At 55.7% G+C, this 5,000-nt stretch overlaps 4 non-coding genes across 4 annotated transcripts in view; all 4 read right to left on the bottom strand.

Annotated features, from left to right (window-relative positions):
• Nucleotides 1–1,716: 1,716 nt before the first annotated feature.
• TRNAV-AAC (transfer RNA valine (anticodon AAC)) lies at nucleotides 1,717–1,789 on the bottom strand. The gene has a single exon. It is a non-coding gene; the product is annotated as a tRNA-Val (tRNA).
• Nucleotides 1,790–3,120: 1,331 nt separating this feature from the next.
• Nucleotides 3,121–3,232, bottom strand: TRNAL-CAA (transfer RNA leucine (anticodon CAA)). Its single transcript has 2 exons — nucleotides 3,195–3,232; nucleotides 3,121–3,166 (listed from the first exon to the last, which is right to left on the bottom strand). It is a non-coding gene; the product is annotated as a tRNA-Leu (tRNA).
• A 288-nt stretch (nucleotides 3,233–3,520) lies between these two features.
• TRNAV-AAC (transfer RNA valine (anticodon AAC)) lies at nucleotides 3,521–3,593 on the bottom strand. Its single transcript has one exon. It is a non-coding gene; the product is annotated as a tRNA-Val (tRNA).
• A 1,332-nt stretch (nucleotides 3,594–4,925) lies between these two features.
• The window catches only part of TRNAL-CAA (transfer RNA leucine (anticodon CAA)), a 112-nt gene continuing 37 nt past the window's right edge, over nucleotides 4,926–5,000 (bottom strand). The window contains exons 1-2 of the tRNA in view: nucleotide 5,000; nucleotides 4,926–4,971 (exon numbers count right to left, since the gene is read on the bottom strand). The exon at nucleotide 5,000 is cut by the window's right edge and continues 37 nt beyond it. This is a non-coding gene — a tRNA (tRNA-Leu). The remainder of the gene's footprint in view (nucleotides 4,972–4,999) is intronic.

Genomic DNA, 5,000 nt, shown 5'->3' with positions numbered 1-5,000 from the left:
CGCTCTAGTGTTCTGGGACAGCTTTCAGTTGAAAGGCTTTGTGGCACTGATGTCTCATGGGGCCCGCTGGTACCTGCCAGGTGGCACACACCAACGTGAAAGTTTGGCGCAAGCCTGCGCCGGACCTACATGGCAGCACTCACAGCACCTCACACACAGGCTGCAGACACATACAAAAGACCAAGCTGGATGCAACAGTGGCGCGAGCCATGGCAGTCCCCACCCAGAAGGCATGTCCAAACCTTTATACATCAGCTCGCCGCCAGCGCATCATTACAAAGGAGGGGGAATTTCCAACACTGCCTCTTGGGCCATGGGCTTAAAAGCAGCCAACCATTGACGACGGGCATCGAACCAGATACGGTCACGCACAAACTATTTTTGGGGGGGAATTGGGGACTCTGTGTTTTTTGTTTTCGGCGCTCCAAAAAAAAGGGCTCGTCCGGGATTTGAACCGGGGACCTCTCGCACCCTAAGCGAGAATCATACCCCTAGACCAACGAGCCACCGCATGCAGAGAGCAGTGAGGGGGAGGGGGGTGGTCTGCTTACCTCATTTGGCGCCATGCCCCAGTCTCTCCACGGCCTGACCCCTGCGTGTCACGTGGCCTGCCCCTGGCGCAAGCGCAGAGGACTGAGCTGCCTCTCAAGCAGAGAAACAAGAAGAAGAGCGGCAGCCTTCGCTGGCCAAAGGCCATCTGCTGCCGCTCGATCGGGCTCGATCAGGCGAGATATATGTGGCCGACTGGCCTAGAGCGCAAACCTGTGCTGCTCAGGGTGGGCAGCTTCCCAGCAGGAGGATGTGTCTTGAAAGCCGACAGAGGCAAGAAGGCACACTCCCTCAGCCCGCTCCAACCTCTGGATTCCTGCGAATTTCAGAAGAGAACTCTGGGGCAGCATGGCTTCTGTCATCTCCCAACAGCCTCTCTGTTCTTGCTATGTAAATACCTTTACATCCCCCGGACTGATCATGTCTGTTTTTTTATTTTTATTTTGCTGAGGTGTGGTGCCTTCAACGACCGACAGGTGGCAGGAGAGCACTTTCTCCAACTGTGAAGGGGACTTTTTTCACTTCCTGAGTAGACTGGGCTCAGTGACATATGTCACCAAGCCAGCCACTAGAAAATGCGGGTTTTGCAGCCGTGGGCCAGTGGGGGTTTAAGGGCAGGTGTGCCTCCGGCGTCTCTGGCAGACAGCTCCAGTTGCAAGGCAGCAGAAGAGAACAGGGAGGCTTGCTGGGCGCTGCATTCGGGGGCCCCCACGAGGTTTTCCGCAAGCCTTACACTCTGAAATGTGCTCAAAAAAATGAGCCCGGCTTGTCTGGAGTGGGATTTGAACCCACGCCTCCAATCGGAGACCAGAACACCCAGATGCAGGGAAGAGCTGCGTCTCTTGAGTCTGGCGCCTTAGACCACTCGGCCACCCTGACAGCTATGGGCAGGATTGGGAAAGATTCTTCAGTACCCAATGTCGCCAGGTGCCAGCGCCGGTTTTCATGCCCCGATCTCTGCATCAAAAGTACCCAAACACTCACTTAAGGACCCAGGGATGGCAGGAAACGCCCACTGATGGAGCCAGTGGACAGTTTGCAGGGTGCAAATAAGGGCTGGCCTCAGATCACTCATGGCGTAGTGCCGGCCTGTCCATACCTGTCGAAACCTGCATGCGGTCAAATGTGTCCGATTGACATTGTGGAAATAAAAAGAAACCAGCACCATGTTTCTGCCCGGTCTCGAACCGGGGACTTTTCGCGTGTTAGGCGAATGTGATAACCACTACACTACAGAAACAGCTCTGCTAGGCTGCGCTCTAGTGTGCTGGGACAGCTTTCAGTTGAAAGGCTTTGTGGCACTGATGTCTCATGGGGCCCGCTGGTACCTGCCAGGTGGCACACACCAACGTGAAAGTTTGGCGCAAGCCTGCGCCGGACCTACATGGCAGCACTCACAGCACCTCACACACAGGCTGCAGACACATACAAAAGACCAAGCTGGATGCAACAGTGGCGCGAGCCATGGCAGTCCCCACCCAGAAGGCATGTCCAAACCTTTATACATCAGCTCGCCGCCAGCGCATCATTACAAAGGAGGGGGAATTTCCAACACTGCCTCTTGGGCCATGGGCTTAAAAGCAGCCAACCATTGGCGACGGGCATCGAACCAGATACGGTCACGCACAAACTATTTTTGGGGGGGAATTGGGGACTCTGTGTTTTTTGTTTTCGGCGCTCCAAAAAAAAGGGCTTGTCCGGGATTTGAACCCGGGACCTCTCGCACCCTAAGCGAGAATCATACCCCTAAACCAACGAGCCACCGCATGCAGAGAGCAGTGAGGGGGAGGGGGGTGGTCTGCTTACCTCACTTGGCGCCATGCCCCAGTCTCTCCACGGCCTGACCCCTGCGTGTCACGTGGCCTGCCCCTGGCGCAAGCGCAGAGGACTGAGCTGCCTCTCAAGCAGAGAAACAAGAAGAAGAGCGGCAGCCTTCGCTGGCCAAAGGCCATCTGCTGCCGCTCGATCTGGCTCGATCAGGCGAGATATATGTGGCCGACCGGCCTAGAGCGCAAACCTGTGCTGCTCAGGGTGGGCAGCTTCCCAGCAGGAGGATGTGTCTTGAAAGCCGACAGAGGCAAGAAGGCGCACTCCCTCAGCCCGCTCCAACCTCTGGATTCCTGCGAATTTCAGAAGAGAACTCTGGGGCAGCATGGCTTCTGTCATCTCCCAACAGCCTCTCTGTTCTTGCTATGTAAATACCTTTACATCCCCCGAACTGAGCATGTCTGTTTTTTTATTTTTATTTTGCTGCGGTGTGGTGCCTTCAACGACCGACAGGTGGCAGGAGAGCACTTTCTCCAACTGTGAAGGGGACTTTTTTCACTTCCTGAGTAGACTGGGCTCAGTGACATATGCCACCAAGCCAGCCACTAGAAAATGCAGGTTTTGCAGCCGTGGGCCAGTGGGGGTTTAAGGGCAGGTGTGCCTCCGGCGTCTCTGGCAGACAACTCCAGTTGCAAGGCAGCAGAAGAGAACAGGGAGGCTTGCCGGGCGCTGCATTCGGGGGCCCCCACGAGGTTTTCCGCAAGCCTTACACTCTGAAATGTGCTCAAAAAAATGAGCCCGGCTTGTCAGGAGTGGGATTTGAACCCACGCCTCCAATCGGAGACCAGAACACCCAGATGCAGGGAAGAGCTGTGCCTCTTGAGTCTGGCGCCTTAGACCACTCGGCCACCCTGACAGCTATGGGCAGGATTGGGAAAGATTCTTCAGTACCCAATGTCGCCAGGTGCCAGCGCCGGTTTTCATGCCCCGATCTCTGCATCAAAAGTACCCAAACACTCACTTAAGGACCCAGGGATGGCAGGAAACGCCCACTGATGGAGCCAGTGGACAGTTTGCAGGGTGCAAATAAGGGCTGGCCTCAGATCACTCATGGCGTAGTGCCGGCCTGTCCATACCTGTCGAAACCTGCATGCGGTCAAATGTGTCCGATTGACATTGTGGAAATAAAAAGAAACCAGCACCATGTTTCTGCCCGGTCTCGAACCGGGGACCTTTCGTGTGTTAGGCGAATGTGATAACCACTACACTACAGAAACAGCTCTGGTAGACTGTGCTCTAGTGTGCTGGGACAGCTTTCAGCTGAAAGGCTTTGTGGCACTGATGTCTCATGGGGCCCGCTGGTACCTGCCAGGTGGCACACACCAACGTGAAAGTTTGGCGCAAGCCTGCGCCGGACCTACATGGCAGCACTCACAGCACCTCACACACAGGCTGCAGACACATACAAAAGACCAAGCTGGATGCAACAGTGGCGCGAGCCATGGCAGTCCCCTCCCAGAAGGCATTTCCAAACCTTTATACATCAGCTCGCCGCCAGCGCATCATTACAAAGGAGGGGGAATTTCCAACACTGCCTCTTGGGCCATGGGCTTAAAAGCAGCCAACCATTGGCGACGGGCATCGAACCAGATACGGTCACGCACAAACTATTTTTGGGGGGGAATTGGGGACTCTGTGTTTTTTGTTTTCGGCGCTCCAAAAAAAAAGGGCTCGTCAGGGATTTGAACCCGGGAACTCTCGCACCCTAAGCGAGAATCATACCCCTAGACCAACGAGCCACCGCATGCAGAGAACAGTGAGGGGGAGGGGGGTGGTCTGCTTACCTCACTTGGCGCACTGCCCCAGTCGCTCCACGGCCTGACCCCTGCGTGTCACGTGGCCTGCCCCTGGCGCAAGCGCAGAGGACTGAGCTGCCTCTCAAGCAGAGAAACAAGAAGAAGAGCGGCAGCCTTCGCTGGCCAAAGGCCATCTGCTGCCGCTCGATCGGGCTCGATCAGGCGAGATATATGTGGCCGACCGGCCTAGAGCGCAAACCTGTACTGCTCAGGGTGGGCAGCTTCCCAGCAGGAGGATGTGTCTTGAAAGCCGACAGAGGCAAGAAGGCGCACTCCCTCAGCCCGCTCCAACCTCTGGATTCCTGCGAATTTCAGAAGAGAACTCTGGGGCAGCATGGCTTCTGTCATCTCCCAACAGCCTCTCTGTTCTTGCTATGTAAATACCTTTACATCCCCCGAACTGAGCATGTCTGTTTTTTTATTTTTATTTTGCTGAGGTGTGGTGCCTTCAACGACCGACAGGTGGCAGGAGAGCACTTTCTCCAACTGTGAAGGGGACTTTTTTCACTTCCTGAGTAGACTGGGCTCAGTGACATATGCCACCAAGCCAGCCACTAGAAAATGCAGGTTTTGCAGCCGTGGGCCAGTGGGGGTTTAAGGGCAGGTGTGCCTCCGCCGTCTCTGGCAGACAGCTCCAGTTGCAAGGCAGCAGAAGAGAACAGGGAGGCTTGCCGGGCGCTGCATTCGGGGGCCCCCACGAGGTTTTCCGCAAGCCTTACACTCTGAAATGTGCTCAAAAAAATGAGCCCGGCTTGTCAGGAGTGGGATTTGAACCCACGCCTCCAATCGGAGACCAGAACACCCAAATGCAGGGAAGAGCTGCGCCTC

Source organism: Ambystoma mexicanum, chromosome 2q (genome assembly GCF_040938575.1).
Source record: "Ambystoma mexicanum isolate Mex_15411 chromosome 2q, UKY_AmexF1_1, whole genome shotgun sequence".
Classification (NCBI taxonomy): domain Eukaryota; kingdom Metazoa; phylum Chordata; class Amphibia; order Caudata; family Ambystomatidae; genus Ambystoma; species Ambystoma mexicanum.
Note: the sequence above shows the minus strand (reverse complement) of the source record. Positions and strands in the feature narration are given on the sequence as shown.